Source organism: Dendrobates tinctorius, unplaced genomic scaffold (genome assembly GCF_039654945.1).
Source record: "Dendrobates tinctorius isolate UK_male_01 unplaced genomic scaffold, ASM3965494v1 ptg000009l, whole genome shotgun sequence".
In the NCBI taxonomy this organism is placed as follows: Eukaryota; Metazoa; Chordata; class Amphibia; order Anura; family Dendrobatidae; genus Dendrobates; species Dendrobates tinctorius.
This window is the reverse complement of record NW_027361677.1, coordinates 10,438,109-10,463,666: the sequence shown is the minus strand read 5'-3', so window position 1 is coordinate 10,463,666 and position 25,558 is coordinate 10,438,109. Positions and strand designations below refer to the sequence as shown.

At 46.5% G+C, this 25,558-nt stretch overlaps 1 long non-coding RNA gene across 1 annotated transcript in view; it reads left to right on the top strand.

The window, feature by feature from the left end:
* The window catches only part of LOC141096270 (uncharacterized), a 116,042-nt gene that overhangs the window by 10,485 nt on the left and 79,999 nt on the right, over positions 1-25,558 (top strand). Inside the window, exon 3 of the long non-coding RNA XR_012233626.1 lies at positions 18,736-18,766. This is a non-coding gene — a long non-coding RNA (uncharacterized lncRNA). The remainder of the gene's footprint in view (positions 1-18,735; positions 18,767-25,558) is intronic.

Sequence of the window (25,558 nt, the reverse complement as noted above, 5' to 3'; positions counted from 1 at the left end):
TGAGGATCCTAAGAAGTGTGGGCACATCCTGTTAGAGCATGTTAGGCATGTAACTATTGGCATGGCTGTGACTGATGGCTGAAATTATGTCATGATGCACTATAAAAGCCGCCGCCGCCATTTTGGGTTCACTCTGCTGTGAATTGAGTTAGGGATAGGACGCTGCTGTTCTGAGGGACAGTGTGACCTAGCGATTTGCTATATTGTGCTTTACCCAGGCTACTTTATCAACCGCTGTAGCTTTCTTTTGCCTTGCAGCGCTGTTCACGGCTGTCTGCGAGGTCTCTGTGTGAGTGCAGCTCATGCTGTACTGTGTTCTGCAGCCACCTCCGGTTGTAGTCCGCTCAGCGTGCGTCATTGCCTCATACATTGTCCTTTTTTGCATTAGTGTAGCTCATTTTTCCTTATTTCTCCTATTAGTGTGGTTCCATCCGTATCCAGCTAGAATATTTGCAAACACTATATAGGAGTAGATAGAAGAGCTTTTCTGCTGGCTTGTGCCCTGCAGCCCCAGCCAGATTAGTATTAGCCTAGTTTTTGGAGCCTCATCTATTGCATTGTAGGTTACCTTCCTGCATTGTAATAGCTACTGTACAAAAAGTTTGTGATACTATCGGTTTTACATCTTTGGGCACTTCCAGTGTCTTTTTGTGAAAAAAAAGTTAATAAAGTTCACCAAACACTCCACTTTACAGTTGTGTATTCCACATTAGCTCATATTAAAGTTTAGTCCACACTTTATAAAATTAGTGTTTCTTATACCTGTTAGCAGCTGTTCAGGAATAAGCACACTAAGCCCCCCCCTTAGTACTTTTCTGCCTATCTTTGTCAGTCTACCAAGATGAAGAAGACAGGGAGTAAGGCACGTGGGCGTGGAGTTCTGCAGGGAGAGGACGTGGGGATTCTGTGCCTGCTGCGGGCACCAGTGACTCAGCATCCCCCAGTTTTCCCAGGGAACAGTCCTTTATGCGCAGCTTTGTAGGAGCTCGCCATACCCCACTGCTGCGGGACAAACAAATTGAAGCCGTTGTCGGATGTATGGCAGCTAACGCATCGACTTCAATTAGTTCCAGATCCTCTCAGGTCCAGAGCACTGAAGAGCACCCATCTGTCTCTTCACCACCTGCCAAATTGCCCAGGCAGTCAGAGAGCCTTGGACAGGAGCCATCTCTACTTCTGTTCTCTGAATCTGTTGGCTTGGAAAGAGGGGGCCAGCCAAGCAGCATTCGAGAATTTGAAGAAGAGGTAGCATGCAGTGATGCTCAACAGCTTTGTCTCTCTGAATCTGAAGAGGCGGGTGGGCCAGTGCCTATGGTCAGCACACCTCAGTACACATCTGATGAGACTCAGGTGCCACTTTCTGGTGCGTACGGTGCTGGCGAGACTACCCAGGAGAAGCAGGTGTTTGAAGAGGGTAGTGTAGATGATGAGGTCCTTGACCCATCATGGCCTGAGGTACAGGAAGGTGTTGGGAGCAGCTCTGAGGAAGAGATTCCCCGAAAGGCAAAAAAAGGAGGGAGAGGGAGGGGGCAGACTCGGTTGCCTGTAGCCTCCACATCGGCACCCATTAGGAGCATGCCTCTTCCAAAACCCAAAACGGGCACTCCCAAGACTTGCAGTGCCTGGTCCTTTTTTGACACAGTTGCAGATGACATTTGCTTTGTCAAATGCAAGCTGTGTAATCAGAAAGTGAAAAGAGGGAAAAGTGTCAGCAACCTCAATACCACAAATATGTGGAAACATGTGCGGACCAAGCACGTGGTGGAGTTACAAAGACACACTGAAGACCTAGGCCAACCTGCAGTGCTACCTACCTCCTCTTCAGCTCGTGTTGTAGCCTCTTCCTCCAGCTCACACACTGCTGGTTCGGCTTCCTCACAGGATCGCCATGGAAGAACCTCTGGCACTGTTGTACAGAGACAGTGTCATTCCACCCACAGCACCACATTCCCTGTCATCCTCACACTCCCAGGCCAGTCTAGAGCCATCGGTAGCACAGGCATGGGAGAAAAGGTGCCCATACTCAGCAAACCACCCCTGAGCACAGGCTCTGAATACTGGCATTGCAAAACTACTGTCCCTTGAAATGCTCTCATTCAGGCTGGTGGAGACTGACACCTTCCGTAACTTCATGGCATTGGCAGTCCCACAATAGAACGTGCCCAGCCGCTTTTATTTCAGCAGGCAAGCCGTCCCTGCCCTGCAAAAGCATGTGGAGGGAAAAATTAAACATGCGCTACTAAATGCCGTCAGTACAAGGTCCACCTGACCACCGATGCGTGGACCAGTAACCATGGACAGGGACTATATCTTTCCCTCACTGCCCATTGGGTAAATATTGTGGCGCTGTACGTGTTCTGCCAACTCCAAGGATTGCAGGAATCCAGTCTGTACACATTGACTCCTCCTCATACTCCAGTTCCTCTGAATCAGCGCTGCATGAGCCGTCAGTCTACCTCCACATGGACCCGTGAACGCTTACCTGTTACGACCGATATGAGCACAGCCGTGGCCAAACGTCAACAGGCCGTATTGAAATTAATTTCTTTGGGGAATCGAAGCCCCACAGCGCAGGATCTCTGGAATGCCGTCAAGCAGGAGAGCGACGTGTGGTTTGTGCCAGCGAATCTCCAGCCAGGCATGGTAGTGTGTGACAATGGCCGAAATCTGGTGGCAGCTCTGGGCCTAGGCAACCTCACTCACATCCCATGTCTGGCACATGTGCTCAACTTGGTCGTGCAGAGTTTTTTGAGGGACTATCCGGATCTTGATGCACTGCTGCACAAGGTCCGCATAGAGTGTGCTCACTTGCGGCGTTCCAGCATGGCAAGATTGCGCATTGCAGCTCTGCAGCGCCGATTCCGCCTTCCGGAACATTGCATCATATGTAACCTACCCACCAGGTGGAATTCAACGTTACATATGTTGGAGAGTTTGTGTGAGCAGCAGGCAGCAGTAATGGAGTACCAGCTGCATCAGGCGCAAACAAGTCGCACTGCATGCCGTTCACACTTCACCACCACTGAGTGGGCCTCTATGAAGGACATCTGCCATGTTTTGGGTGTCTTCGATGATTCCAAGCGGATGGCGAGTGCAGATGATGCACTAGTCAGCATGACTATCCCCCTTATCTGCCTGCTTGAAAAAGCACCGCAAGCACTAAGGGAGGAGGTTGTGGATGAGGAGTCACAAATGCCATCTGCTTCTGGACAGTCTGCGCAACGTGGTTCCTCACAAAGGCCTGGCAGGGGACACTTTGTGAGGAGGAAGACATCTCTCCAGAGGAGGGAGGTACACAATGCTCTAGTAGTCAGTATGTAGAGCGAGGGTGGGGTGATGCAGAGTAGGCAGAGATGACGCCTCAAGCAGGGGACAGCTTTTCTTTGCCAGTTGGCAGTCTGCAGCACATGGTTGATTTCATGCTGCAGTGCCTGAGAAACGACCGCCGCATCGCCCACATTCTCAACATCGCTGATTATTGGGTGTACACCCTCCTAGATCCTCGCTACCGGGACAACTTACAAAGCCTCATAACACCGTTGAACCGGGAGCGTAAAATGCGGGAGTACCAAGACACACTGGTGCAGTCCATCATGTTCTCCATTCCACCCGAGAGCAGTGCTGCTAGTGCTTTACAAAGCAGCTCAGTGGGTAGAGGCAGTGGAGGAAACTCTGCACAAAGAGGGAGCAGAAGCAGCGCCTCAGCACAAGGCAAGACCAGAATGGTCCAAATGTGGCAAAGTTTTGTGTCCCCGCCACCAATGTCTACACCATCACAGACGGCTCCAGTCAGCAGGAGGCAACGTTTCCGTCAGATGGTGACAAGCTACATGTCTTGCCCTCTGTGTTCTCCCACACGGCTCTTCCCCCTTCAAGTTTTGGGTCTCTAAGCTGGATACATGGCCAGAGCTTAGCCAGTATGCATTGGAGGTGCTGGCTTGCCCTGCTGCCAGTGTATTATCGGAACGCATCTTTAGTGCCGCAGGTGGTGTACTAACACAGTCGCATGCGACTATCCTCCGATAACGTTGACCGGCTTACTTTTCTGAAAATGAACAAGGCCTGGATCTCGCAGGAATTTGCCAGTCCTCTTCCAGATTAAATATTTGGTTGGCAACAGTATCCAGGTCTCCTGTTGTGTTCATGTTTCTACCACCTGAACTGTAATCCCTGGGCTCCAACACTGCCAGTTGCTGCTCAGACAAAAACACTAGCTCCTGTGTTAGTGGGGTTCAGTAATGTCAGCTGCTCCCCTGCTGTGTGTCCGGCAATGTCTCCTGCTCCCTCCACATTCACACAACATCAGATATTAAACTTGCTCCAATTAGGCCTCTGCCTCCACTCTGTTTCTATTATTTACCCTGGGCTCCAACGCCACCAGTTGCTGCTCAGAAGAGTCTTTGGCACGGGGTACTCCCTCTTGCCCCGCCTGGTTCCAGCACGCTAGCTGTTTCCGGGTAGTGTCAACGTCACTTTTCCTCCAATACGTTGTACTGTCGTGTTGCGGTCGGGTTAGCCGACTCTATGGTGCCTGCAGTTTAGGTGCTTCCTATGTGGGCTGTGGGATCTGGCAATAAAGGCTGGTTCCATAGTGCCAATAGGACAAGGTCCCCCTGTAGGACTGTGGGTTTCGGTAACTCCGGCCAGCTCGCAGCCTTGCAACTTTTTTTTCATGTGTACCTTCTGCTGCCTATCTGAGTTCCAGTACCATTAGCTGGTTCTTTGGAAGTCAATCTTGATTATGTCCCCCTGGGTTTCAGTAACGTCAGCTGGTTCCAGGCAGAGCCTTTGGCTAAGGTGCCTCCTTCTCGGTATCCGAGTTCCACCAACGTCTGCTGGTCCTTAGTAGTGCTTTCTGGCACAGGTACCTCCTGCTTAGTAACCGGGTTCCAGTACCATCAGCTGGTCCTCGGTAGTTCCATTGGCTCTTGTACATTCGGCTACTGTGCTGCCCCCAGGAGCATGGCCGCCACAGTGGCTTTGCCTTCCTCCAGGGGAGGGTAATGCCAGGCTTGGAGGCAATGATGGGTCTCTCTCGCAGTCAATCTATGCATGCAACACAGTTCCACTCCAGGCCAGCAGGGGGAGCTCTGAACCAGGATTAAGGGGAGGAGTGCTCTCTGAGGGCCAAGTGGAAGGGGTGGTTGGTTAGTTAGTCTGCGGAGGGTGAAGTGTGCAGATGTGTGGAAGGAGCGCTGAGAGAGCGTAGAGGACGAGCTCATCTCTGGAGAGAGCGCATAAACTGGAGCCTGGTCTCCACGGTTGTACGGATACTAACGGTCCTGCAACAGACACCAGAGGAGTAGGAGGCTGTATATGCCCTGCTCCCATCTAAGACTTGAGGGCACAACAGCAGCTTGGATAGTGAGCCAGGACTCAGGAGAGAGGAGTCCCCGAGAAAGGCTACAGCTGTCTGCCGTGCAAGTGAGTTTCTTGAGAACATCTGTCCGGAGGAACTCCAGTGTAACTCAGTACTGAAGTACTTCATTCGAATAAGTGCTAGTAAGAAGACTGCACAACCCATCTGCTGAGAGAGAATCCCTGAATTGCTTCCAGGCTAGCCTGCCCCAATACCATCTGTAATCAGGACCCTGGACTGCAGTTACCAAGTAAAGGTACAGAAATTGCACCCCGCTGTGTCTTGTCTGCTTCCTACCTTTCTGGCACCGCTAGATCCCTGTGTCAACCACATCTACACTCCCCTGGGACTATAGCTTCACCTGTGGGGAGCTTTTACATCTTTGCTGCACCATACCATCAGTCCCAGCAGATCTGCATGCAGCGTTGGCTTAACACCTCCCTTGCCGAGCACCACAGGTGGTGTCACGAACTATTCATCTAACTACATTCCACCATTCACATCTTCCTATTACTTGGGCGCCCAGGACCAAGGTCCGGGTTACCGCTGCTGTGACACATCCCACTGATACAGGCCCGGTACAGAGTACCCCACAGCCCTGGGAGGGCGACCCACTACCCATCCAGGTTCCAGTACCGTCAGCTGGTTCTCAGCAGTTCCTCAGCTTTCTTGTACCTTCTGCTACATTTCCAAGTTCAAGCTTTTTGAAATGGTTTTTGGTAATCACTCTCGATCTCCTTGACGTCGACCCTAAAGATGACGACCCTGAAGACCACCCCGAAGATGACCCCGAAAACGACGACCCTGGAGACGACCCTGAAGACCACCCCGAAGAAGACCAAGAAGATGACCCTGAAGAGGATGATGGAGAAAGTGTGGGAGAAGTAAAAAAGGTGAAGAGCATGGAAGTAGTGAAACATACATATCTGACAAAATATAAAAAAGCTTAACATAGTCAATATCTTTGTAACTCCGAACGTCTTAAAAAAATAATTAATTCCTGCTTTTCCATTTGATTGGGCTAAACCTCTATGGCTTTAATGTCTCTTCCACCTCCCCCAATACATTCTACATTATTCTTAGTTGTTTTCCTTCATGTAGAATTAACCTGCAAGGAAAGAAAGGGTTTATTTTCATTCCGATATTTCTGTCCCATTGACTTACATTGGTTTCCGGTATCAGAATCGGCGATATCCGATATTTTTGGGGTATCTGTCCGATCCAATCCGATATTTCCCGATATCGGAAAGTATCGCTCAACACTACTCTGGAATAAAACATCCGATTGCAGCTATCAAGGTATCATTTAATTCAGCTTCATATGGCCTGCGTGCCCATATAGTGTTGATCCCACTTACAGATTCCTTTTTACGACCTTGTCCATATTTTGTTTTTTACAAAAATGCAAGTCATTTTCGCAATTGGCTTGCATTAAAAATGTTTTCCTTCTGCTGTCTGTTTTGCACTGACTAAATGAGTTAACTAAGGATCCATCAGTGAGCTCATTTCGGATGGTCTACAGGAGAGTTTGCAGTTTTTGCATCTGTTTGAGCTTTTGAGTAGGAGAGACTGTGAAAGTCAAGCAGTGCAAAATTTTTCATAGAACGCAATGGTAAAAATGATTTTTAGATCCAAATATATGCTTTTAAGTAAAAAAAAATAAAAAATGGCCACAAAAGCTGGACAAAACTTTCTAAAGAGTCTTACATAGGCAAATCTGAAAGGTTTATGGGATAGGGGAGCATTGCTCATAATAGAATTTGCCCTTGCTGCAGTTTACAGTAAATTAAAAATGGCGTAAATCTCCTGTCCTTTCTAGCAAAAAGGGGAAAAAAAGCTTTCGAAGAAAAGACTGAAGGGGGATAAAGCCAAAAGTTCATTAGCATTTCATGTCTTTGAAGGCGAGTAATTAAACTTCACAAGGGTGACACATCTTCTTGAAATAACGCATGAGAATGGGAATTGTGATTTTTGAAATTGTGTGTGAACCCTTTGAAAATTAGCCAAAAAAACCCCAAAGAGCATCGCATTCTATGAAGAGGAGCTAAAAAAAAAGGTCTCAGTGTAAGCCCTTGTGTTCAATTTTCTGCCCTGATAAATAACAATGACTGCTAACCATGCGTGGATGGGGTAGCGGAAGCTTAAGTAATTTCGTCATTTCTGAGATCAACGTATATGTAGGAGGCCAGCGTGCCAGGTTACGTCTGACAATGTACAGTTTATATAATTTGTGAGTCTTCACGAAGCCTCTTAAAGCGAATGTGTCTTCAGAAAATGACTTATTGTTTAAATGAGATTTTTGTATGAAATATATTTTAAAAAAAATTTGGCATGGTTTTTTTCCCCCAATAAAAAATGGAAATCTTGCAATTTTCACAGAAGCCACTAGGGCTTTTTCAGGCAGTGATTGGTGGATCCTGTTATAAGTCATTTTAATCCTGCTTTTCATGATGTGGAACCTTGCTGAAAACTCTTCCTAAAAGAACAGGAAATAGGAGTCTAAAGTAACACGTACATTAGCAGCAATGAGAAAAATTCTGACCCTATCTTTTGTACTGAAGCATCTAATAAGAGTGTGCAAGAGTCAGATGTGACGTTGAGTATTGTGATTGGTGGGTCCTGTGTTTTAAGTCATTTAAATCCTACCTCTGATGAGGAAACTTGCTGAAAACTCTTCCAGAATGAATGGGAAATTAGTCTAAAATAAGTACATTAGCAGCAATGAAAAAAATATGACCCTATTCTTGTAGTACTAGTGAAGCATCTAATAAGAATGTGCAAAGGTTATTATGAAGGGAGGGTCAGCTGTGACATTGTGTATTGTTATTGGTGTATCCTGTTATAAGTAATTAAAATCCTGCCTCTGATAAGAAAACTTGCTGGAAAACTCTTCCTAAAAGAACATGAAATAAGTCTAAAATAACACGTACAATACTAGCAATGAACAAATTCTGACCTTATATTTTGTACTGAAGCATATAATAAGAGTGTGCAATGGTCATTGTGAAGGAATGGGAAGCTGGGACATCCCTATTGTGATTGGTGGAGCCTGTGTTATCAGTCATTTTAATCCTGCCTCTGATAAGAAACATTGCTGAAAACCCTTTCTGAAAAAGCAAGAATGTCTAAAATGACACATACATTAGCAGCAATTAAGAGATCCAGACTAGAGTTGGGCGAATATCTTCGGTACCCAGCTTATACGGCAAGCTGTAGCGCTTGCCAAATAAGCTACAGCCGGAACCCGACTTTCTGGATCGCGCCAGCTGAACGCCGCCGCAGCTGCGGTGTCACGATTGTGTCAGTCACAGCACATGCTTGGAGAGCCTGTTTGTTGGGCTCACTTGCTATGAGTGCCAACCACCGGGCGGTGCTCATTGCAATCCAGCAATGACAACCATAGGTCTGCAAGAGACCTCTGGTTGTCGTTCTGATTTATCGGTGACCCGCAATCATGTGATGGGGTCACCGATGGGCGGGATTAGTGACGCGCTTCCGACGTGATCGCATTAAATACCGCTGTCTGACAAGAGCATAAGTCCCTGATGTGTGTGCTGTGAATGGGAGACATCATTGCAGCTAATATTCACCCACCAGCTAAACTCTGAAGAGGGAAAGGAGGAAGAACATCTAGACACAAACAGATCAAGTGTTTGCTTTCTGCTAACATTTTTCACTTCAGTGCTGGATTTATTACCGCACAGCACAGTACTTCTGCTTCTACACATGTGCTACAAAGAGACGAGAGCAGAAATTCTTCATGTCTGTGTGCTGTGCATGGGAGACATCATTGCAGTTAATGTTCACCCACCAGCTAAATTCTGTGTAGATGGGATGGAAAGGATGAATGAGGAGTAGAGTTGAGCGACTTTTGGTTTTTTAGGGTCGCGTTTAGTTTCGTGAAACCCGACTTTTCCAAAAGTCGGGTCGAGCAAGATCGTCCGATTATAGGGAAAAGTCGGGGTCGTCCCGAAACACGAAACCCAATGTAAGTCAATGGGGAATAAAAGTCGGCAGTGAGAGGAGGACAGGAAACACACCTACAGTGCCCATTTGAATGCCAAAAGCATCAATTCTTCTTACTTAAGCTTGTCAACCTTAATTAACTTCATAATACAAGTTACGCACTGAAAAATGGGGGTTATTTGGCTAAAGTTGTGGGGGGGTAGGGCTGGCTCCAGGTTTCATGTGCCCTGGGCAAAAGAGCGCCCCTTTAACACATACCACAACTCATCATGCTCCGATACGGCAGATAAATAGCGGTATAGTACAATGAAAAATACTTCACTTTTTACATCTCATGACGAGGCCCATCTATTTCTCCATACAGAATCATTGGTCCCATATAATGTTTGAAACAGTATATGATGAGCTCCACATAATGCTACAGTATATGTTGGTCCCCATGGATGAAGCTCCACTGTCTTATGGGCCCAAATAATGCTCCAAACATAATGGGCCCCATTTCTAATGCTCTAGTGTATAATGGGCCCTGTAAATGCTGCTCCAGTGTCTGATGTCCACCTTTGGAATGTTCCAGTGTATGGTGGGCCCCATCTATCATTCTCCAGAGTATAGTGCTCCCCAAAAATTGCTGTCCCAACATTGAAAACAATCAAATAAGTCTCCTCGCTAGGGAATCCCTGTACTAGTCTGGACTCCTCGTCGTCCCCATCTTCCATCTCACTGCACAGTATTTCAACTTTGCAAGTGCTGTGATCCTGGGCAAGCAGGGGGGGCCCACTCGTTGGCGACGGCACTGGCACAGGGCCCCTGATAGTACGGTGGTGTGTCTGATGGCGGGTGGGCCGAACCTGCACTTTCATCTGCAGCTTCCTCTTTGTCACCGTGTAAGATGGAACTGTATATGGGAAGGGTAACCTGAGTTTCATCAGGGTCAGATTCAGGCCGGGTAGCGTGTGAGGGGAATGTAGTGGTCTGGGTCAATGTACCAGCAGATTCATCGAGCAGTGGCTGGGCATCAGTGCACTTGTGTCGCCCCCAGGAGTACGGTCGCCACAGTGGCATTACCTTCTTCCTAGGGAGTGTGATGTCATGCTTGGGAGCAACGAAGGATCTCTCTAGCAGGTTAACTGATGGGCGGCGTTATTCCCATGAGTCATGACCCTCCAAACAGCGTTCATGAAGGCAAAGTGATTGTTTTACGTGGGCAGTATGGTTGCAAAGCTGAACCTTAAAGGAATGTCCAGAAGGGCACCACCAGGAGTGGAGCCTACGGTTAAATTCGACTCCACCTGGGAAACCTCAACCATGCCAGCTACAGAACAGATGCACACATTGCAAGCTTAATTCCGTTAACGAACGAGACTCCGTCATGCCCCGCGGTCTGAGTCCGGCTTACTAGAGGGACACGTGAGGCTCTGGCACATGAGATTGGCCAATAACTGGTGTGTCATGCCCTTACATGTCCGTGGCTGCATGTGCGCTACACTGAAAAGGCCAGCGTTTGTCGCATACAGGTGCAGATAACCTGCTGAACAACGTTAGTGATGGGGATCACTGATTACAATTATTACCCGCGAACAATGATTTCCCAGTAAGTGCAGGTCAACCGCAGTTCCGGAATTAGGCCTAACCGTCATTCCTGAAAAAATGAAAAACTTGCGTGTGCAAACCACAGGTGCTGTAGCTTGCTTAACAGCTCGCCAGCCGTTCTCACGCCCAGTATGGATTACACGGATAACATGTATGGATAGCGTACACATTCAAAATATGTCTATACATCAGGAGGCAGGCTCAGATGGTGTTAGGCCCAGTATGGATTGCACGTGATTGCACAAAGGTTAGAAAGGGTACCGTATCCCCGGATAACATGTATGGATAGCGTACACATTCAAAATATGTCTCAGGAGGCAGGCTCAGACGGTGTTAGGCCCAGTATGGATTGCACGTGATTGCACAAAGGTTAGAAAGGGTACCGTATCCCCAGATAACATGTATGGATAGCGTACACATTCAAAATATATGTCTATACATCAGGAGGCAGGCTCAGACGGTGTCAGGCACAGTATGGATTTGACGGCCCAGATTACACAGCGGAGGAGCAGGGAGAGGTAAAGATTGCAAATGCTGGGGCCCTGCCCAAGCAAGGGGGGCCCACTCGTGGGCGTCGGTACTGGCACTGGGCCCCTCATAGTACAGCGGTGTGTCTGACGGCGGGTGTGCACCACCACCGTCAGACACTTGATTGCACTATGAGGGACCCTGTGCCAGTGCCCGCGCCCAAGAGTCGGCCTACCCACCTGTCCAGGGCAACGGCACTCGCACGGTGTCGTGCGCTAGGTGGTGACCCCGGCCATGGGGGGGGAGGCAGCACAGTTAGGGAGTTTTAGAAAGTGGCATATGTTGATGTTGGACATTCAGCTGATGCAAAAGGCGAAATAGGTGAAGTCCCAGGAAGAGGTGGACCAAAGCAAGCCATTTTTCTGTCACCCTATGTGTCATCAGGGGAAGGTGGGACAAAATCCTTGGAAACCCATGCATGGTTCATTTTAATGAAGGTTAGATCATCCACATTTTGGGTTGACAGACGGGTCCTTTTTTCTGTCAGGATTGATCCAGCTGCGCTGAAGACTCTTTCCGATAGCACACTTGCAGCTGGGCAAGCGAGCTCCTGTAAGGCATATTGGGCCAATTTAGGCCAGGTGTCCAGTTTAGCGGCCCAATAGTCAAAGGGGAATGACCTGTGTGGGAGAACATCGATATGGGAGGAAAAGTAGTTTGTAACCATAGTTGACAACTGCTGTCTCCTGTCACTTTCCATCGATGCTGTATTACCAGTTGTGTGAGCGGTACTTGAAAAATCAGTCCACAACATTGTCATGAAACCCCTGTCTCCAACGCCACTTCTGCTGTGTGCACCATGAACACCTCTGCCAAGCTGCCCCCGGCCCGTACGGCTCGTGTGAGAACCATCACCGCTGCTGTGTGCTGGGAATGCCTCAAGCAACCGATTTACCAGAGTTGCTTGTTTATTAGCCAAAATTAGGTCAAGGTTCTCCTGTGGCATGACGTTTTGTAATTTGCCTTTATAGCGTGGATCCAGGATGCTGGCCAACCAGTAGTCGTCATCGTTCATCATTTTGGCAATGCGGGGGTCCCTTTTTAGGATCTGCAAGGCATAATCTGACATGTGGGCCAATGTTCCCGGTGTCAATGATGCACTGCGAGTGCTGGGTGGAGGAGCACTTTCTGGCAAATCCACATCCCTCCAGTCACGCACAAACCCTGTACCAGACCTTGCCACGCCAACATTTTCACTTGCCCCACGAGATGCATCCTCCTCCCCTAAGTAATCATCCCCATCATCATCATCCTCCTCCTCCTCTTCTTCCTCCACCTCGTCCAGGAGAGGTCCCTGAGCAGACAATGGCTGAATGTCATCAAGGATTCCCTCCTCCTCTTCCTCCTCATCAACATTGGCTGCAGACGCCTGCTCCTTAAGGTGTGTCAAAGTTTGCATGAGCAGACGCATAAGTGGGATGCTCATGCTTAGGATGGCGTCGTCTGCGCTTACCAGCCGTGTGCATTCCTCAAAACACTGAAGGACTTTACAGAGGTCTTTCAGCTTTGACCACTGCACACCTGTCAACTCCATGTCTGCTCTCAAAGTGCCTGGCCGTGTATCCTCCCACAAATGCATTATGGCCTGCCTCTGCTCGCACAGCCGCTCCACTATGTGCAGGGTGGAGTTCCACCTTGTTGCAATGTCGATAATGAGGCGGTGGTTGGGAAGGTGGAGCAATCGCTGCAGCTTCTGCATACGAACGGAGTGTACAGGCGACCGGCGGATGTGCGCGCACAGTCTTCGCACCTTCTGGAGCAGGGCTGTTAACTCCGGATAATTTTTGAGGAAGCACTGCACCACCAGGTTCAAGGTGTGAGCCAAGCAAGGTATGTGGCTGAGTTTTGAAAGGGCTATGGCTGCCACAAAATTACGGCCGTTATCACTAACTACCTTGCCTGCCTCAAGATGTACACTGCCCAGCCATGACTCAGTTTGTCGCTTCAAGTACTCGGCCAGCACTTCGGCGGTGTGTCTGTTGCCCAAACACATCATCTGCAATACAGCCTGCTGACGCTTTCCACTAGCTGCTCGATAGGGGGACACATCGTGTGCAACAGTGGCAGCTGCAGATGGAGTGCTCGTACGACGGCGCTCTGTGGACGAGCTTTCGCTTCTGGAGGAGGAGGAGGGTCGAACGCCTACAGCCAACTGTTTCCTATACCGTGGGCTAGGCAGCACTGTCCCACCACCGCTGTCCCCTGTGGACCCTGCATCCACCACATTAACCCAGTGCGCAGTGATGGACACGTAACGGCCCTGGCCATGCCGACTGGACCATGCATCAGTTGTGAGGTGCACCTTTCCGCTCACTGACTGCTTGAGTGCATGGACAATGCGGTCTTTCACATGATGGTGGAGGGCTGGGATGGCTTTGCGAGAGAAGTGGCGACTGGGTAGGTCATAGCGTGGTACTGCATAGGCCATGAGTTCGCAGAAAGCTGTGCTTTCCACCAACCGAAAGGGCATCATCTCAAACGAGATTAGTTTGGCAATGTGGGCGTTCAAACCCAGTGTACGCGGATGAGAGACTGAGTACTTTCTTGACCTACTCATAGTGTCTGGGAGGGTGAGCTGGACTTGAGAGCTGCATATGGTGGAAGTAGCGGTGGACAGGGCGGACTGAGAGGGTTGATGATGGTGATGGAGTTGGTGTTCTTTCTGATGGCCTAGAATCAGTCTTTCGTTGATATAACAGTGGGATTCCCTGACTGCTGTGGCCTTGCAACGACACCTCAACATTTGCTGCTGTGCTTACAGTGGGGGAAACAATGTAGCGTTGCTGACTACCTTCGTTGTGATCAGTTGCACATGTGGCACTTTGAGGTTTGGTGTTGTGTGCATGCTGGTTAAATGTCTAAGCATGCAACTGGTATTCAAATTTTTCAGATTTTTCCCTCGGCTAAAGGTCTTTGCGCACTTCTTACCTTGGCCTGATCATGAGGATTTTGTTCAAAAAAGTGCCACACTGCACTCTTCCTACTTTGGCAGACATTTTGCGGCCTAGCACGCTGTGATCTTTTGACCCTCTGGACAAGCTGTCCAGCAACTCTTTTGATGTTTGGAACCTGTCTTTGGAGTGCTCCAGGCCTGCCAGATAACAGCTGTTGCGATGTCGATGTCTGCTGTGGATGCTCCTCATCTGAGCTATTGGAAGCAGCACCCTCTTCCCCCAATGGATGCCAATCTGGGTCAACAACTGGGTCATCCATCACCTCCTCTTCTAGGTCATGTGCACCTTCCTCTGTCACCGTGTATGGTGGTATAGTGTGCGGGAAGGGGCACCTGAGTCTCATCAGGGTCAGAATCTGGCTCTGTACACTGCAAGGACAATGTAGTGCTCTGAGTGAATGTACCAGCAGAATCATCCATCAGCGGCTGTGCATCAGTGCACTCCATGTCAGATTCATCTTGGCCTGGGTAATTCACCATTTCACTTGATAATCCAGGCATGGTATGTGAAAACAGCTCCATGGAGTAATCAGTAGTATGGCCTGCGTCATCCTTCAATCTTGGTTGGGGTGAAGGACACAAGGAAAGGTGTGGTTCATGAACATGAGCCTCCAATGACGACTCAGTGCTTTTACTTTTTACAACTGAAGAAGAGGAGGCGATAGAGCTGGAGGCTGAGTCAGCAATGTAAGACAAAACTTTTTCCTGATGCTCTGGCTTTAAAAGTGGTTTGCCAACTCCTAGAAAACTAAGCGTTCGAGGCCTTATGTAGCCAGACGATGATGCAGGCTCAACACCTCCTGCATTCGGTCCTATTTTGCTCTTGCCACTACCATCAGATCCACCACCTCATTTTTGGTAGAAATGTAGACAAAATCCAACAAACTATATAGTAATGTAAAACAAGGTACAAGGTGTCTATAGGACAGGGGAGATTTTGAATTTCTGCAGACACTTGTGGACACTGGACACTTTTGGATTGTGTGAGGCCCACTGATATCTGAGCGCTATGTGACAGGCTCGATGGCACAGCTGTGACCAAAGTGACTAGAGGATAAGGGAGATTTTGAATCTCTGCACACACTTTTGGACACTGGACACTTTTGGATTGTGTGAGGCCCACTGATATCTGAGCGCTATGTCACAGGCTCGATGGCACAGCTGTGACAAAAGTGACTAGAGGATAAGGGAGATTGGATTGCTTTTAAAAAAGCAGTTTGCGGAGCAGTGGGTAAACAGCAATGCAGGAATGTCAGGAAGCCTTAGAAGGCAGCCCAACAACCAACACCACTGATACACCACTATATAGCCTCCCCTTGCACTGCACACACAGTGACTGGTGTGTTGTGCAGGCCAAATCGCTAGCAGCAGAAGCAGTTTTTTTGTCTTCTTCCCTGCCTAACGCTCTCCCTACAGAATCAGCAACCTCTCCCTATACGGAGATCGGCAGAAGTAAGATGGCGGTCGGCGTGCACGCCCTTTTATACCCCCTGTGACGCCCACCAAAGCAAGCCAATCACTTGCATGCCCTTCTGAAAGATGGTGGTGACCCCTGCCTATGTCATCACGTTGCCCACAGTGTCCGTGGATCCTGATTGGCTGAAAAAGAGCGCAAAACAAACTTTTGAAACGCGACTTTGGCGCGTAAGTCGCCGACCTCGTGGCCGACCTCATCCTAGGGTCGGGTTTCGTTTCATGAAACCCGACTTTGCCAAAAGTCGGCGACTTTTGAAATTGTTCGACCCGTTTCGCTCAACTCTAATGAGGAGCATTCAGCACAGTGAAATGGCAGTCTGCTACAGAGAGATAGTTTCAGCTTTCAGCAAATATTTTACACTTCAGTGCTGGATTTACTGCCACACAGCACACTACAGCTGCTTTTGCACATGTTCTACAGAAATAAAGGAGGCCAAGGATCCTTCACATCTGTGTGTGTTGTGTGAGACATCATAGCAGCTAATCTCCACCCACTAGCTCAGAGGCAACTGAAAATTAGAGATATGGCCTGCAGAATGGGAAACTGGGGAATAATGCAGAATGTTATACAATGGTCTGAAATAGCATTATTCTTCATGTATGAACATAACTCACTTTGAAAAGTTATCTGAAACAAGTAATTATTTTTTTCTAACTTTACAGTTAAGTTTAATTTACTTTTTGATGATTATCCAAAGAACTCACAAGAGCTGGTGAAGAAACGTAGTCAGATGGCACAGGTGAAGGCAGGTGGAGTTGTACATGGTAGGCTGAGGTCAGGACGAGCAATAGACATATAAGATGAGGTCAGAAACCAGCTGGGTTAAAGCCAAGTAGACCTTATTTCTTGGGAACGAGGCTGAAGGAATGGTCCAAAAAAAAACTATGACTACAGGGCATCGGATGTAGAAGTTCTTTGATGCACATTGGTCCATCAAAAAGGCAAACGTTAGGTCTCGGACTAGAGATTGCCATATGATGGTGGAGCACTATGGAGAGTTGGGACCAGAAAAACAGTCTATTATTGGTGTTGTAAAGGAAATATTTGTTTATGTGTAATTAAATATTCTGTATAATTAAATGGACAAAGTTTCTTAAACTTTATATTGGCTCAATTTAGTTTTAGAAACTGTTTATTAGCCATTTAATTATACAGAATATTTAATCTTGTACCTTCTGTGAATATTAACTATATATTATATGCTAGATGGAGGCTTGTTGCTATCGCATCGGGAGGGCAGTAATGTCACAATGGGGGCAGGCTTTGCAGCGTTGAGAATTTCTCCCCCATGTGCTGACCCACCTATCCACTCTTTCCCCATGTGCTGACTTTTCCCATCTGTGCTCTCTTTGACATTACAGCAGGAGATCACAGAGGATACATTTTGTGAGGTAAAATATTGTTTAAAAACAGTCAGTGAAATATTTTACCTCACAAAATGAATCCTCTGTGATCCCCTGCTGTAATGTCAATATTGTCTTTTACTTCCTCCCCTGCCCAGGAGATGTGGTATGCTCCGTACACGGTCAGACAGACAATTTTTCATATGAACTTTTGTTCGTGGGAAAACCCCTTTAATGTGACCGGCTTCCTCTGCCTGTAGACACGTCATGCATCTGCTGCCAGGATCAGCCGAATGATTCACTGCGCCTGCACGGAATTCACGCAGGCGCAGTAAATCAGACCGCCGCAGTCTTTGTGCAGACAGATAGCAGTGGTCACATTAAAACTGCACATGCGCTCCTCCTGTACAAAGATGGCGGCGGTCAGTGAATCATTTGGCTGATCCCGGCGGCAATGGGTTCACGACGGTTTTCCACTGGTGGTACTGCGCAAGAGGCTGTGTACGGCGTATACAAAGTGTGTGTAACACCCATCACTTGGGTGTCCCAATATGGCCGTCGGTGAACTTCTGCCGCTTGGAATTCTGGGATACAGATAGTGACATCTGAATGGAATAGGATGTGAAGACATTACAAGGCAAGTATATATAACACTATCACATCGGGAGGGTGGTAATGTTGCGATGGTGGCAGGATTTGCAGCGTTAAGAATCTCTCCCCCTTCCCCCCCATGTGCTCACCCACCTATCCACTCTTTCCTCATGTGCTGACTTCTCCTGTCTGTGCTCTATTCTTTGACCTTTCTACCCCATGTGCTATCCCCCTTGTCATGTTTCTGTGGTAACTTTCTTTGATGGTATATTCTTGTTGTTTTTATGTTCATGTTATTTGCTTTTTAAAGGGGTTTTCTCACAAATGAAAGTTCATTTTAAAAATTCTGTGTCTGACCGTGTACAGAACATACCACAGCTCCTGGGCAGGGGAGGAAGCAAAAGACAATACTGACATTACAGCAGGAGATACATTTTGTGAGGTAAAATATTTAAAACAGGGTTCCCCAACTCCAGTCCTCAAGGTCCACCAACAGATCACGTTTTCAGGATTTCCTTAGTATTGCTCAGGTGATAATTGCTTCACCTGTGCAATACAAAGAAAACCCTGAAAACATAATCTGTTGGTGAGCCTTGAGAACTGGAGTTGGGGAACCCTGGTTTAAAAACAGTCAGTGAAATATTATACCTCACAAAATTAATCCTCTGTGATCCCCTGCTGTAATGCCAGTATTGTCTTTGGCTTCCTCCCCTGCCCAGGGTGAGAGAGACTCTCAAAAAGTTAGAGCTCAGGTGGACTTATGAGCTTTAGACCCTCAAGCCAGGGGGACTTAAAAATTGACTTTAAATTACATACAATAGTATAAATCCCTCCTTGATATTGGAGCCGTATGCTTTGACTCTGTATATGAGGTTGTGGAATGTTTTATGATGTATTTTGTGATATATTCACATTTTTATTTTTTCAGATATGTGAATAAGAAATTATCAATGGATATGGTAGGTACTATTATGTACTATCTATAATATAACTCTGTAAGCGTCACTCTGTCCGAAGCCTTTATAGACTGCGCAAGCGCGATGCGCCTGTGCAGTCTGGCTCCAGACAGTGCGGCAGCCAGCGGTGAGGAGTGTGTATGGCACCGGAGATGGCAGTACCATACACACTGCATACTGCCATCTTCGACACCATACTTACCTGACCGGGAGGAGCGTTGCTGCGGTGCTTCTCTTCGGGGCAGGAGACCAGGGAGGAGTGCGGCCGGAATCGCACATGCGCATAGCGCGATCCGGCGCCATTTTACTGAAGACACACTTGCAGTGTGTCTTCAGCAATATGGCGCCAGACAGCGCTATGGGCAGGGCATGCGCGATTCCAGCCGCACTCCTGCCCCGGCCTCCAGCTGAAAGTGACAGCGCTGGAACACAGGAAACAAGGGTGAGTATAAATGTTTATTTTTTTGTATGTATTAATAGGAGTGAGGGGACCATACATACCAGGATAGGGGGGTGAGGGGGGCATGCATACCAGGTTTTGGGGATGAGAGGTACCATGCATACCAGGATTGGGGGATGAGGGGTACCATGCCTACCAGGATTGGGGGAGGAGGGGTACCATGCATACCAGGATGGGGGGAGGGGACCATACATGCCAGGATTGGGGGATGAGGGGACCATACATGCCAGGATTGGGGGATGAGGGGTACCATGCCTACCAGGATTGGGGGATGAGGGGTACCATGCCTACCAGGATTGGGGGATGAGGGGTACCATGCATACCAGGATGGGGGGGTGATGGGACCATATACAACAGGATTGGGGGATGAGGGGTACCATGCCTACCAGGATTGGGGGATGAGGGGTACCATTCATACCAGGATTGGGGGATGAGGGGTACCACACATACCATGATAGGGGGTGAGGCGACCATGCATACCAGGATAGGGGTGAGGGAGTACCATGTATACCAGGATTGGGGGGGTGAGAGGACCATGCATACCAGGATTGGAGGATGAGGGGTCCCATGCATGCCAGGATAGGGGGTGAGGGGAGCTTACATACCAGGATAGGGATGAAGGAGTACCATCCATACCAGGATAGGGATGAGGGAGTACCATGCATACCATGATTGGGTGATGAGGGGACCATGTATACCTGGATAGGGGGTGAGGGGACCATGCATACCAGGATAGGGAGGTGAGGGGACCATACATACCAGGGTAGGGATAAGGGGGTACCATGCATACCAGGATTGGGGGGTGAGGGGACCATACATACCAGGGTAGGGATAAGGGGGTACCATGCATACCAGGATTGTGGGGGGGGGGTTGAGGGTACCATGCATACCAGGATAGGGATGAGGGGGTGCCATGCATACCAGGATAGGAGGGAGCAGCACATACCAGGATGGGAGACCATATACCAATAAAAATGCTCACCACCCGGGTGTAGAACGTGTTCATAGCTAGTTATGTATATAATGTAATATTGAGAGAAAAATTCTCTATGTAGTAATTTTTTGGGACACTCCCAGGCTGCCTTATGCGGTTGCAGTTTTGTTCTCCAAAGGGCCATGATATATGGAAGGCTGTGGAGTATACTTGCGCTTTTGCTCATATGATTATACTGTGCATAAGGCTGCTGGGAGATGCGGAGGGAGTGTGGTGGTGATCCATCTAAAACATCCTATCCAGCACTCCTATATATGTGTGTATGTATAATATGTATGTGTGTATTATATATATATATATATATATATATATATATATATATATATATATATATATAGTGTTAATACATATTCTCAGGGTGGAGCACAGTACAGAATATATTTATTCTAATACATAGGGATGGGAATGTTAATTAGGTGAAGGGATTGGGGGAACTGCCCTTATCCTGATATATGTACATAGATGACATCTTCTAAGGAAACTTTCTTGTAACCCTAAGTGAAGGTCACATATGTTGCCGCATCTTTTGAAAGCAGACCTGTCAATCAAAAAAAATCTCCCCTGACAATGGTGCCTCTCGGGTATATCTGCTATTGACAGCGATGGTGATTGAATGCTTAGAATAATTTATTCAACCAGTGGACCGATAAAAAAAACTTGTATATCCCCCAACACCATACTTCTCTGTATAAAAAATGGATGATGTGAAAGGGTCAAATATTAAAAAATGCACATGCAGTGTTCATATGTAAAAACAGAAATTCTATCATTTGCCCCTGTAAAAAATGTTTATTATCTCTGTTACAGGAACTAGTGTTGACAAAGTAACTGCATAATCCGCAGGGTATCTAACATAGATCATATGGTGTTGTCACAGAATTATGCTGCTTTTTTTTTTTTGCAGCTCTTCTGTGTTTAAGCATGCTACAGCACAAAGAAATCAGTGCTTTGAAGAGTTCATTTCAAAATGAGCCATAAAGGGATCATCCACTGAAAATCTTACACTGGTCACTAAGCCTAACGTGACACTCTATGTAACACTTTTCAGAAGTCTCATTATCATCACAGACAGGATTACAATGAAAGCTAACAGCTCTGTGTATAGTAGGTAACAAGATCTAGGTGAAGTCACAGCTCACCTCCCCCTCCTCCCTTCACTATGAACTTTCTCTAATCAGAGCATGCCTAGTACATCAGTGGGCAAGCTCTCATTAAAGGGAATCTGTCTGCAGATTTTTCTGAGACTCTGATTCTAGTGATGTCACTTTTTGGGCTACTTCATGCAGTTTTGATAAAATCCCTGTTTTCTCTGCTGCTGATTTTTGTGTAACCCCACCCAGAGCACTGATTGGCAGCTACGTGTGTACTGTACATTGTCAGCAAGCTGCCAATCAGTGTTGGGGGCGGGGTTCTATAGATTAGCCTGACTGACCTGCACGTGAGACCTAGTCCGCTAGTGATAACCTCCTGATGATAAAACACTGATTGTATTAAAACTACAGCACACAGCCAAATAAGTCACACATCCCTGGAATCAGGGTCTCTGCCCTTATAATATTCTATGCTCAGAATACGTTGCAAAATGCTGCCGACAGGTTCCCTTTAAGGAAAAGGTCGACACCTATGTAACATTTTCTCTATAATAATCATTCAATCTGACATTAGAATTGAGGATTTAATCAAATATTTCTTTTGATATGCATTATAAATACATGATAAAATATTGCAGGATTGAAATAATAGCGAATATAATTTTAATAGATTGAATTACGGTCAGCGGATCCATGAAGCTGAAAAGACCTAAGCATGCTTAAAATGGAGAAGGAGGCAAATGGCTACAGTGCGGGAGGATTTTAGGTTCCTGCATTTAGCAGCTCTTGAAATGTGAGCTCTTTGAGAAATAAGTCTTATCTTGTAAGATCATCAGTTATTAGCTAGACAGGTCTGTGCTGCAGTGTCAATGACTTGGTCCCAGCTCTGCTTGTCAGTACAGGAAGTTTCTTTTACTTTATTTAGAATTCTTCTTTATCTCTGTCCATTAACTACAACAACTTTATTCATGGATGTTGTAGTCTGGGACAGTGCTCACTCAGCGGTAACAGCTTCTTAATTTTGTCACATTGATAATTATTTCTTAAAACTGGAAAGGTGCGATCAGCTCAAAGAGCAAAATTGATTGGCATTCATTTAAAAGGATATTCTCATGTTATTAAAAAGCTTCAGCTAGTTATACAGCATAAAAGTAAGCAAGTTTGCAATTGACTTGCTTTTTTCTATCTTTCATTCTCCTGTGAGAACTTTTGTCTTACATAGTGTACAGCTTGTTTTCAAGGACCTCAGCCACCGAGTAGGCAGAGTAATTAAACTCCAGGAGAGTAAATAACTCAACATCCCAGTCAGCTCTCTCTCTCCATCCCATTTATTTCTATACATCTCCTAGCTGTTCACTTTCCTCCACCCAAGGCCCCTTTCACATGTCGGTTTTATAAAGACCACAAATACAGAAACCCACACACCATCTGTATTCAATGGTGGTGGGCACATGTAAGGTTTTTCACACAAAATGTCTGTGTGAATAACCCACAGACATGTCTGCTTTTACCAGCATCATGGATGAAATGCATGCCTCACGTGCACACTGATAACAAATGGGTGACATTCTTGTGTCATCAGTTAGGTATGTACTGTCACCTAGGAATAGCTGTACAGTTTGCGATTTTCCCAGGTGTTGGGTGCTGAAGACAGCTCTGATCATGTCGCCTGGTCTTCCTCAGCTCACTGTGACTAGGCGACATTGATGAGTTGTATTGAGCACTCGCTGTGTACATAGTGTAAAAGAGTCAAATTAAAAAATTGGGCTCTGGTGTAATTTTGATAACCAGCAGCGGGAAAGCCCTCGGCTGGGGCTGATGTTACTAATCTGGGAAGGCGATAATATCCCATAAGGTTCTCAGGCTATTAACAGCTCACAGCTGTTTGCTTAGCCTTTACTGGTTAGTTTACGGGGGACTCCAGATAAAAAATAATGTGGGGCCGCCCTATAAATTCTAACCAGCAAAGGCTAAACAGACAGCTGTGGGTTGATATTAATAGCCAGTGATTACAGACCTCTCCCATTATTTGTAGGTGGGAAAACCAGCAAAATCGGCAGCGTATCAAATACTTATTTTTTTTTACTGCGCTTACAAAGTATCCTGACCAGTGGTGTAACTTCAACCTCGTGGGCCCCAATGTAAAATCTCCAACTTGGCTCCCAACTGATATGGGTCTTTAATAGAACTGCTCTTTTCATATGGGCCAAAGTGACTTTTTGGGCCCCCAGAGTCAAGAACCCAAGCACGATCACAGCCCCTGCACCAATTATGATTACGAAGCAAATTTGTTCGGATTCGGTTTTGAATACGATCAGATTCAAATTTTGTTTATTGCAATATTTATAGAACACAGCTGGGCTTCATTAGAGTCAATGGAAGTAAAAATTACCAAATATGTTGGCACGGATATGTCAAAATCAGATTCAGGGACAAAATCCAAACAAATTCGCTCATCTCTAATTGTGACCCGCTTCCTTGAGGGTCTATATATTGCCTTTTCTTGTATTTCCTCCAACAAAGGATCTTTTTTTTTTTTTTTTTAGAAGTATAGAACCTTCTCACTTCTGGAAGACCCCAGTTAGAAAATATCAAGAATTGCCAAGGGGTACATATTCCAAAACACATATCGGCCTTTCTGTGACAAGTCTGTAATTGTAGACAAATACGTCAGACTCTTGACAGCTCCTGCCATTTTCTCCTATCATATAGTTTTTCATCTTTGAGGCTGTTGTAATATCTGGATAATTATTTTTATTTTTTTTCTGCAATAATCTGTTTTTGCAGGTGTTTGCATTCAAAGCCTGTCATATTTTGCATTGTGAGTAATATATACTCTGAAAAAAAAAAAGAATAGTATGCGCAGGTGTTTGAAGAAATAACTATTGGCTTCCTCAAAAGATTAGGTAGATGTCAATAACTTCAGGACCTGACAACAGAAAATGGTATAAGGTTATAGGGTGAACTAAGAAACTTACTAAGTAAAACTGAGCCAGATGGCAAACATTGCCCATGTGCGGATCTGGCATGAAATTGAGCTGGTATCTATGATGTCATAGATATATCTAAGGGGATCAAATTGGATGAATTTTCGATCTTTGATTTTTAGCTTATCCGCACTCTATGGAAAAGTTGGCTTGGGTCAAAAGGTTTTGACTCAACACTCAAACTATCAATGATTTGGATGAACTGTCATCTTTTAAAGGGTTGATCCAGGACTTTTTTTTACTATGGTCTTAAAAATTATCAGGCAGGTAGTTAACTACCTACCTTGTTCTACTTGATGCTGGCATTGACCACTCCTGCCGGCAATTCAGATGCTCAACCTCAACAGAGCAGCTCTTCTTCCGGGCTGCTCTGTCGACTGGGCGTGACTGCCAGCATCTTGATGATTGACAGCCGCCTCCCCGCAGTTAGGCAACAGGGAGCCAGCTGGCAATTAACATGTTGATGACAGTCACACCCCATCAACAGAGCCGAGCAAAAAAGAGGCTGCCGCTCTGCTGTCATGACATCAGCCAGCGGAAGCCACTGAATAACCAGCAGAAGTGGTCTGTGACCGCTCTGTGCGGGCAGTGATCGGAGCTGGGTACACCTGGCAGGTAGGTAGCATCCACCTGCCTGTAGTAATAAAAAAAAAAATGTACTGGATAAACCTTTTAAGTAACAAAATCTGTAAGCTGAGCAAAGGGGTCCAAAAAAATTATAGAATCCACCATAGTCTCAAAAACATCTATGACCTATTATCTTTTGGATTTCCCTTGTCAGCTGTAATATTCAAGATTTTTCTTTATCCTGTTTCATTTCCCTGCAGCACCTCCACAGGACAAATAATGCATTACATGCTATTCATTGAAATCATTGTGGTGTCTGTGTGGTCAATTTGTTATTACTATTAATTTGTTTTTAAAGCATCATTGACTTCATAGTGCTGTACATATGGAAAGGGTTTACATTCAGAATACATATATAAATTACATTGAACGAGCTAACAGTGACAGACTGGTACAGAGGTAAGAGGACCCTGCTTGTAATCTAGGACAGGTCCTACACAGAGAGAGAGGCTTGATATTGCTGCTCTCTACTCCAGAGGTCATAAAATCTATCTATTAAAGTGGCATTTTGAGATTTTAACATTGACAGACTATCCTTAGGCTAGGTCATCAATGTCTGATCGGTGGGAGTGCGACATCCAGCAACTGTGCCGATTACCTGTTCCCGGTGTATGCAACTGCCAAAACTGCTGTTAC